The sequence below is a fragment of the Lagenorhynchus albirostris genome, chromosome 10 (genome assembly GCF_949774975.1).
Source record: "Lagenorhynchus albirostris chromosome 10, mLagAlb1.1, whole genome shotgun sequence".
NCBI classification, from domain to species: Eukaryota; Metazoa; Chordata; class Mammalia; order Artiodactyla; family Delphinidae; genus Lagenorhynchus; species Lagenorhynchus albirostris.
In genome coordinates, this window is record NC_083104.1 from 77,389,520 (window position 1) to 77,399,791 (window position 10,272).

Sequence of the window (10,272 nt, forward strand, 5' to 3'; positions counted from 1 at the left end):
AGGGAGGAAGACCACCCAGCATCATGCAGAAGCAGAGGTGCTGTCTATGTGGGGTGTGTCTAGGCAGATGGTTCTCAGACAACCTCACAGGGTTTCTCCAAAGGAGATTCTCTCAACATGGCCTGGAGAGACCAGGATGATGTGTGTGGGAGCAGAAAACAAAGAAGCAGCTATTCCTGCAACCCATAGAGATACAGCAAAAAAAAAAAAGGATATTTCAGGCCCACCCAAAAGCAACCCAGGTAGTGGGCAAGCAATGCAGGTTGGACCCAGGTACACACAGGAGGAACATGACACACATGTCAATCAAAGACCAGATGGGATATTCAGATGTACCACTTGGAGTCCAGTCAGGAGGACAAAAACCTTTTTAGGGATTTCAAAGAGAGAGGATTTAATAAAGATAACAGGTGAAACAGGTGTTAGAAAGTTGAAAGAGGAGAAAATGAGACTGAATCACCCAAATACTAGTAATTTGAAAAAGTAGTGACCGCCCTATAGATGAGAGAACAAAAGGAAAGAGGTGAGGTTACCTGAATCTGGGAGCTTGGAAGAGGGCATCCGCCTCCCCACAGTTGTTGCTTGAATGTCTGAGATTAATGCTGGTGGTACCTCTGAGGGGGTAGAGTTTGGCTAACGCTGGGATTGCAAAGAAGCTGGAGACTAGAGCCATAACCTTCCTATTCTGCTGGAGGGATGGGGACAGGAATCGGAAATACCTGGAGCATCTTTCTGTCTCCTCTTCCTTCGAATTCTGACCAGTATCTCCCATTGTCAGAACCTAATTAGAAGCTCGCTGGCAAAGGGTTATGAGAAAGATAGTTTCAGAAGGGCAATACAGAAAGGTGGGCATCTCTGCAGCTGCCAGCGTCCACAGATGGCGATCCAGGCCACATAGTCCCCCAAACAGCTTGGTGGTACATAAACCTTCTCCACCCAGTTCTGGGACACAGATGCAAACCAAGAGGACCCTGAATGGACTGAGATAAAATTTCTGCCACGTTTAAAATGAAGGCTCAAATATATATAAAATAAAGTGACATTTCTCATATATCCAAATTGACACAAAGGCATTCATACCTACTACTTTTAAAAACTGTATTTCAGCTACTTCCCATGTGCATTGCAGAGGATTCAAAAGGACCAACACACTTAAGAAAATTTGAAATAACCCCCCATAAAAGGTAGAAAAAAATAAAAATAAGTAGGGCTTCCCTGGTGGCGCAGTGGTTGAGAGTCCGCCTGCCGATGCAGGGGACACGGGTTCGTGCCCCGGTCCGGGAAGATCCCACATGCTGCGGAGCGGCTGGGCCCGTGAGCCATGACCACTGGGCCTGTGTGTCCGGAGCCTGTGCCCCACAACGGGAGAGGCCACAACAGCGAGAGGCCTGCGTACCGAAAAAAAAAAAAAGCTAACTGTATGCGTAAATATTAGTATCATTTATCTTCCTACCACACCCATTCTCCCTGGGCAATATCTTCTTGTATAATTTCAACTATCATGTCTTTTCTTGTGGCAAAGACCAATAGCCATCTGATGAAAGTCCATTGGGCATTTGTCCTGGGTGTTTACCTATGCCGAGGGTTGGCAAACTTTCTCTGTAAAGGGCCAGATAGTAAATATTCTAGGCTACACAGGCCATATGATGTCTGTTGCAACTACTCTGCCATTGTAGCATGAAAGTAGCCATAGACAATATGTAAGCAAATGGCCATGACTGTTCCAATAAATCTTTATTTACAAAAATAGTCATTGGGATGGATTGGAGCACGCATTCCTGTAGTTTGCTAACCTCTAACCTAGATTAAATTTCTCAGCATTTCCTGCTGTTTGTAGCTATATGATTAAGTTCTCTCCATTGGAGGAATAGAAGTGATATTTGCCATGTCCAGATTTTACCAATAAAAACCAGCCCTGTCCTTACTTTCCTTCATGTTATGTCCTCTTCTTCCTGCTGCATGAGATGACAATGAGGGCCTAGGGCAAGAATTCTCAACCTTGGCTCTACTGGACCTTCATTGTGAGGGGCTGTCCTGTGTGTTGTAGGATGTTTAACAGATCCTTGGCTTCTATGTACTAGATGCCAGTAACATCTCTCCTAATTGTGACAATCAAAATTGTCTCCAGACATTGTTACATGTCTCCAGGGGAGAAAATCACTCCTAGGTAAGAACCACTGTCTTAGAGTTGCCAGAAACACAAGATGGAAAGTACCTGGATCCCTGAATGACCATATGGAAGAGAAGTGCACATTTCTCCAAGCTAAACTTCTACTACATTAAACCACTGAAGTTGGCGGTGGGCGTGGAGGGTAGGATGGTCTATTTGTTAGCCTACCCTAACACAGTACTGATGAATTCCAAATCCATATCTCCACTGTTTTTCCAGCCTCTGGCCTTGCTCTTTTTTATTCCATTCTCCACACCACAGAAAATCATTCTGAAAAGCAAATCTGATTTGCACATCGCAAATAAAACACTTCATGGCTTACTGTTGCCCTTACAATAAAGTCAAACTCTTCTAGAAGATTTACAACATCCTTCTGACCTGGTGTTTGCACTCTTCTCCAGCCTCCTCCAGCTTTATCTAGTATCTCTGTTTCCCCCGTCACATTCCCTCCTCCTCCCAACCACATACACACTCCATGGTCCAGCCACATAAGCCTTTTATAAATTCCTGAAACTCTCCATGATCTAAGATTTAGCTCATTAGTTCTCTTAGCTTGAAACATTATGTTCTACCTCAGCTCCTTCACAAGCCGGCTCCTGTTTATCTTTGGGGTGTCAACTTTGAATTCACTAATTTGGTGCAACTTTTATGAGTTTTCTATTGCTACATAACATTTTGCCACAAACGTAGTGGCTTAAAACAGCATCCATTTATTTGTGCACATTTCTATAGATCACAAGCCAGCCAGGCTTAACTGGATTCTCCGCTTAGACTCTCAGAAGGCTGAATTCAAGAAAGCAGCCAGGATGGGAAGAATCCACTTCCATGCTCATTCAGATGGTTGGCCAAATTCATTTCCTTGTGGTTGTAGTATACTAAGGTCCCCATCTCTTTGCTGGCTGTCATCCAGGGGCCACTCAGAGCTCCCAGGGTCTGCTCTCAAGTCTTTATCACATGCCTCCCTCCATGTTCAAAGCCAGTGACAGCACATCAAATCACAAGTATCTCTCTGATGTTTCCTTCAGCTACCAGCTGGAGAAAACTGCTTTCAAAGGGCTCACAGGATTAGATGGTGCCCACCCAGATGATCTTCCTTTGATTAACTCAGCATCAACTGATTAGTGGCATTAATTACTTCTGAAAAATTCCTTGATCACCCAAGTTAATATGCTTATGAATGTGATATCACATTATATTCAGAGTCCCCGGGGATTAGGGTGGGAAATCATGGGAGTTCATCTTTAGAATTGGTCCTACCACAGAGGCCTTTTCTGATTCCCTAAACCAAGTTGCTTTTCTCTCCCATTTATCCCTATCATGTCACTTATTAAAGACTTTTTAACAATAATTTGCTCAATTATCTTTCCTATCAGACAGATAATCCCCAGTTTCCATAACTGTAACATGAGGATAATTAAAGTATTCACATCGTTAGGTTGTTATAAGGGTTAAATGAAAATGTCCATGTAAAACAATAACTGAGCCTGAGACATACTAAGGGCCCAAATGATGTTAGCTGTTAATATTATTGCAAATATTGGAATTGTTAGTATTAAACATCATTAGGTTTTGAAGTGGGAATCCATATATCTTGCCTATTATTTTACTCTCAGCAACTAGCCCAGCGCCTACCTGGCATATGACTGGTAAGACACGAATGATGGGCAAATGAGGCAAATTCAAGGACTTGTCCAAGATCTATAGAGAAAATATGTAAGCTTCTTTCTAAGAAAAGAGACCATCATAAATTACTGGGAGCCCCAGAAGTGTTTTCAGATTCACAGTGCCAGAAAGAAAAGTGATAGGTGCAAAATATCTCCTGCATTAACACAGAAAGTCATTGTCATATTCAGTCTCCAATGTATAAACCCTGTAAGCATGTTGCTAAAACCAAGATTTTGAATAAAAGAGCAATGCAAAATAAAACTGACAACTTATTGTCTCATGGACAGCAAAACCTTCTTGGTACAAAGTATCATATCCTCAAACAGCACTGAAATGGGTATAAATACTTATTGTTCCTCATTATCCTAATTATCTATTTAAAGCCTATTTACTAGCAGTTAAGATGTTTTCTTTTTTCTGGGGTAATGGAGAGGGTATGGAGAAGATGCATTTCCTTTCTGGCTTCCTAAATGTTTTCTCTAATTAGTTAACTTCCATTTACAGTGGAAGATAAGTTCTGTTTTCTTAATGAATGACAGAATTCCATTGAAAATTATAGTCTTTTATCCTAGAGGTTATAAAGCCATTATAAAGGCTTTGAGACAGAAGACTGTTATAATGGTTTTATTGAAAGCATTTTGGAGAAGATTGCCTGTGACTGCCTTAGAACAGTATTATGCTCAGAGCATGCTGTATATAAGCTTTCCCTCTAATGCCTGCTACCCTGTGTGCAAGCATGTATTTAATTGTTACATGAACATATAACTCCTAGAACAAATAACAGTAACTTTGGGAATTCCACATTTCTTTACAAATTGGTCAAGCTAAAATTCTAATTATCAGCAACAGATCATAGTGAATAACAAAGACTTTCTTGAACCGAGAAATTTTTCTTATAAAATCCTCTCACAGTCATTATCAGAATGGCAACTAATCAAATTTATTCATCTATTTATTCATTCAACAAATATTTATTGAGAACTTAGTATATGCAGGTCATATGCTAAACAGTTAATAGAAGATTCTGAATTATTTCAGCCCTAGAACTTTAAATCTTATTCAACTTTTTGTTTTCATTGGTCTTGTTTCTTTAAGATTCATATTAATTTCTAGTCCTAGACCTGAGAGATTAATGCTCATTTCCTGGCTATACAGCAATTCTTTTTATGTACTTATTTTTTAGTGAGTCCTTTACTAGAAATATGGTATTTTATTTTATGCATTAATTCATGTATACCCCTAGATTCTTCAAAAATAAGATTTAATACAGCTTTCAGAAACTTAGACAAATAATAACATACTACATGTTAGGAACAGCAAGAAATACAAAGGCAAATTAATGATAAAGGTATAAAATAGAGCCAGAAATAAGGCTAAAACAAAATAGAGTTATGAATATTTACAGTACTGCAGGTAAGTAACAAATTTAACTCTGAGCTTTCTCTAATAGCAAAATGGAAATTGAGCATTTACTCAATTCACTGTGTTTGTGCCTAAGACTAAGCCAAAACAGTTGGTCGGCAGAAATACAACTATTTCTGAAACTTAGATTAAGGGAGGAAAAACGTTTTTCAAAAGAATCCTTGGAAAAAGAACTACGCATGACATTCTTTCAGCAGATTAGAGTTTCTCAGCCTCGGCACCTTTGAAATGAATGAACAAATAGACAAATTGTGTTAAGTGTGATGATGAAGACAAAATGACAAAGATTTAATTTAGACAAGAAGAGATAAGGCAAACCCCAGGAATGGAAAAGAATATGACCTGAAGGATGATGGTATTTACCCAGTCCAAAGCGGGAGGGGAGAGCATTCCTGGTGGAGGAACTGCGTGTGCTGAGCCCCCAAGGAGGGACAGAGTTTGGCGTCTGTAGGAGCTGTCAGAGGTCAGTGTGGCTGCCATGGGGTGAGTTAGGAGCAGGTGAGTCAGGGGTGGGAGTGGGGATGAGACAGCAGGAATGTTCCAGACCTGCGGTCCAACTGAAGATCCTGTGTTTCATTATTAAATGCAATAAAGAGCCAGTGAGGGGGTTTTTGTTGTTGTTGTTGTTTTGCGGTATGCAGGCCTCTCACTGTTGTGGCCTCTCCCGTTGCGGAGCACAGGCTCCGCACGCACAGGCTCAGCGGCCATGGCTCACGGGCCCAGCCGCTCCGCGGCATGTGGGATCTTCCCCGACCGGGGCACGAACCCGTGTCGCCTGCATCGGCAGGCAGACTCTCAACCACTGCGCCACCAGGGAAGCCCCAGCCAGTGAGGGTTTTTTAATCCAGAAAGTGATGAAACCAATTGGGGTTTTCAGTCCTCAAAACCTCTTCCTATCTGCCCTTTAGAACTCTTTATCTCCTTTCTTTTTAGGGCTCATTTCCCGTTGGAAACAGGTGAGTGATTTTGGGAGCGTGGAAATAAGTGTTTTAAAATCTTATTATTGATAAAAAAAAAGCAGGTGCATGTCCGTAGGATCAGGTGGACAAAGAACGTTGGCAAGATCCCAGGGGGCGACGCTAGTATCTGCCCGGCCCCCTGACCCTCAGAAACAGGTGTGAGCATGATAAGCTTCATTTGCAAAAACCAGGGATGCTGAAGCCCTCTGTGAAGACACCCACATAAAGATCACATCAGAGCCACTTTCTTCGAAGTCGAGGTTTCGAATTTCCAGGAAGGAGCTGCTGATAGTGGATCTGGCAGTCAACTGATGTTTGGGTATTTGCCACGTCATGTTTTATCTTTAGTATATGGCTTCCTTGGGAAGTGAACTTGACATTTTATATGTATTCCAACCATTTTTGTAAAGTATAGTCAAGCATGTTTCTGTTTTGTTTTTCATTGAGATATAATTGACAAATAGCATTATATTGCTCTTTTCCGGTTATCGCAACGCGAGGCACCATGAACAGCAAAGTCTCCGGCGACTCCCTCTACGAGGTGGTGCGGGAAGTGCTGCAGGGGAACCAGCTCGAGTGCTGGAAGTTTTTGGAGACGGTGTAGCTTCAGATCTGCCTGAAGAACTATGACCCTCAGAAGGACAAATGCCTCTCAGGCACCGTCCGGCTTAAATCCACTCCCGTCCCAAGTTCTCTGTATGTGTTCTGGGGGACCAGCAACGTAATGATGTGACGAAGGCTGTGAATATTCCACGTATAGACATCGAGGCACTGAAGAAAGTCAACAAGAATAAGCAACTGGTCAAGAAGCTGGCCAAGAAGGATGATGCCTTCTTCTCTTCAGAGTCTCTGATTAAGCAGATCCCACGAATCCTGGGCCCAGGCCTGAATAAGGCCGGCAAGTTCCCTTCCTTGCTGACCCACAATGAGAACATGGTGGCCAAAGTTTATGAAGTGAAGTCCACAATCAAGTTCCATGTGAAGAAGGTGCTGTGTCTGGCAGTGGCTGTTGGCCACCTGAAGATGACACGCGATGAGCTTGTGTTCAACATCCACTTAGTTGTCAACTTCCTGGTGTCATTGCTCAAGACAAACTGGCAGAATGTCCGGGCCTTGTACATTAAGAGGACCATGGGCAAGCCCCAGTGCCCGTACTAAGGCACAGCTTAATAAACCATACTCCCACCATTAAAAACAAAAACCATAAAACATTATCTTGGTTTCAGGTGTACAATATAATGATTGAATAGTCGTATGTATTGTGAAATGAGCACCACAATAAACCTAGTTAACATCCATCACCATCTACAGTCAAGTGTTTTGAACATGTCTGTGAACTGAACTTAATTTTCCATATAAACAAGGTTAACAATTTCCTTTCAGAGAGGTGAAAAGAACAGTATTGGAGACTAAACATGTGTTAAACAAAAACTAATCTGGGTTGGGCTTCCCTGGTGGCGTAGTGGTTGAGAGTCCGCCTGCCGGTGCAGGGGACACGGGTTCGTGCCCCGGTCCGGGAAGATCCCACATGCCGCGGAGCGGCTGGGCCCGTGAGCCATGGCCGCTGAGCCTGCGCGTCTGGAGCCTGTGCTCCGCAACAGGAGAGGCCACAACAGTGAGAGGCCTGCATACCACAAAAACAAACAAACAAACAAACTAATCTGGGCTTAGTTAAGGAGAAGTTTCGTTCAAAGGGGTCATTCAAAGGGGTCAGGAAGGGAAGGGGGCCTATTGCGGTAGGGAGAACCCCCCAACTGGAAGATCTGCGGGATCTCAACGGTCCAGCAGGAAAGGATTTTTCTTTAATAAAGGATGGGGAGTAAACAAGGCTAGAAGGAATCTGGTGTGGGGAAATAAGTGGAGTGGCAGGACAGTTAATCCAGGAATGTCTTTCCTTTGGGTCAGCTGATTCTCAGAAGGGTGGTTAAGGAAGGCTTGTACACTGGCTCAGAATGAGCGTAACTCAGAGTTCAAGGGCTTGGGGGAAGGAGACCAGCTTCACTCTAGTTTGATCAAGTCAGGTATTTTGTTCAGATTAGTCAGTGGGTACAAACAGTTCAACCCATCATTTATGAGACAAGGAATGAGAATGTGGAGGGTGTGTGTCTGGCATTGCCAAAGGTCAGCAAGGGGACATCTGGCTCTTATCTAAGTCATATGGGAAAAAATGTTTCTTAGTAGTAAGGCATTTCCCTGCACATAGAAGAGTGGGAGGATTTCTTAACCATTGCTGTTTCCCAAGAACACAGGGCTCCCGTAAAGTTTAACATTGCCACATGAATGAGATTGTTCCCAAAACTGATGCACAAAATAAGCAAAAAATACTGAGACTAGCCTAAAGAACTCCAGTTCATGCTGTGTTAATTTTTAAAACTATGAATGTTCCTGTGATATCAAGGAATATAAATATTGATGACATTAGTATAAAAATGCCCACCTTACCTTCTTCAGAGATAAAATGGGAAAAAGCCACTCCTATTTAAATAGGTAAGAGTCATCTAGATTTAGCATACAATTGTTTATTTAAGAAAAAGAGGACAGAGATGGGGTATAATCAATATGTGAAGTTGAATGTTGCTTTGGATTGATCAATGGTTTTAAACAAAATGAATCAAGTGTGAGGTTTTTTCAAAAAAAAAAATCCTATGCCTACCTAATTAAGCCATTGGTCCTGTCTTCTTTGGTATTTTAAAGTACTTTTATCCATGCAACCCCCCGAAATGGCTGTTTTGTATGTTTGACAAGTGTATCATTTCTCATTTTTTAAATTCATAATAATTATTGCATAAGAAATGAAATATATGTTGTATGAAAATATTGTAACATTAAATTTCAAATTAACTAGAGTTCTAGAATTAAAAGTAATAATTAAAATATTATTTATATGATTAAAAACCACTTAGCGGCACTGGCAGAGTAAAGTAGTCATCAAAAAGGATGCCCAATTTAATATCTAATTAAAAGTTCGGCCAGCAAATTCTCTGTGGCAATTCCTTAATAGCTACCACCTTGACAATTTTTAAAAATTGAAGTATAGTTGATTTACAGTGTTGTGTTAATTACTGCTGTACAGCAAAGTGATTCAGTTATACATATATACATTCTTTTCATATTCTTTTCCATTATGGTTTATCACAGGATATTGAATACAGTTTCCTGTGCTATACAATAGGACCTTGCTGTTTACCCATTCTATGTATACCAGTTTGCATCTGCTAACCCTAAACTCTGAATACATCCCTCTCCTACCCCCCACCCCCTTGGCAACCACCAGTCCGTTCTCTCTGACAATTTTACTAACTAATTTTTGAGGAGAAATTTATTTCTGGGTAGGTTTTTTTTTTTTTTTTTTTTTTTTTTGCGGTACGCGGGCCTCTCACTGTTGTGGCCTCTCCCGTTGCGGAGCACAGGCTCCGGACGCGCAGGCTCAGCGGCCATGGCTCACGGGCCCAGCCGCTCCGCGGCACGTGGGATCTTCCCGGACCGGGGCACGAACCCGTGTCCCCTGCATCGGCAGGCGGACTCTCAACCACTGCGCCACCAGGGAAGCCCCTATTTCTGGGTATATTTTATCCTACCTTGTTCTTATCTTTTTATATAAACACATAAATGCCACATAAACAGAAAATGCTGCCTTGAAGTTTGCTAAAATGTGTAACAAACTTCCAGCAATAATAAAAGGGAGTATATAAAACCCCAAACCTCCCAGCCCCTCAGAACATGTCTGTAGGCAGGACTAAACTCTGCAGATCTAATGTACAGAGGCCAGCTAGTCACAAAAGCTCACCTGTACAGACCCACTAAGGATAGGTCTAGGTATACTGTTTCTAATCAAAGGAGCAGATGAACTTCAGTCTTATTTTGGCCATGTAATAATATTGTGGCCCAGGTTTTAAGCTGACTAAAACAAAGACAAATCTGTCGGAAGACTGTTCTCCATGAGTCTCCTGTGTTTCTCTCTTTTGCACTGACTACTCTGGTCTGAACTAGCTCTTGGAGGTTGTTTGTATTGTAAACATTCGTGGGAGATAAAATAGTGTCTACTTCTGGGGCAGG

General features: G+C 41.9%; 1 pseudogene; it reads left to right on the plus strand.

Annotated features, from left to right (window-relative positions):
* The first annotated feature begins 6,721 nt into the window (after positions 1-6,721).
* Positions 6,722-7,374, plus strand: LOC132528186 (large ribosomal subunit protein uL1-like; annotated as a pseudogene).
* The last annotated feature ends 2,898 nt before the right edge of the window (positions 7,375-10,272 follow it).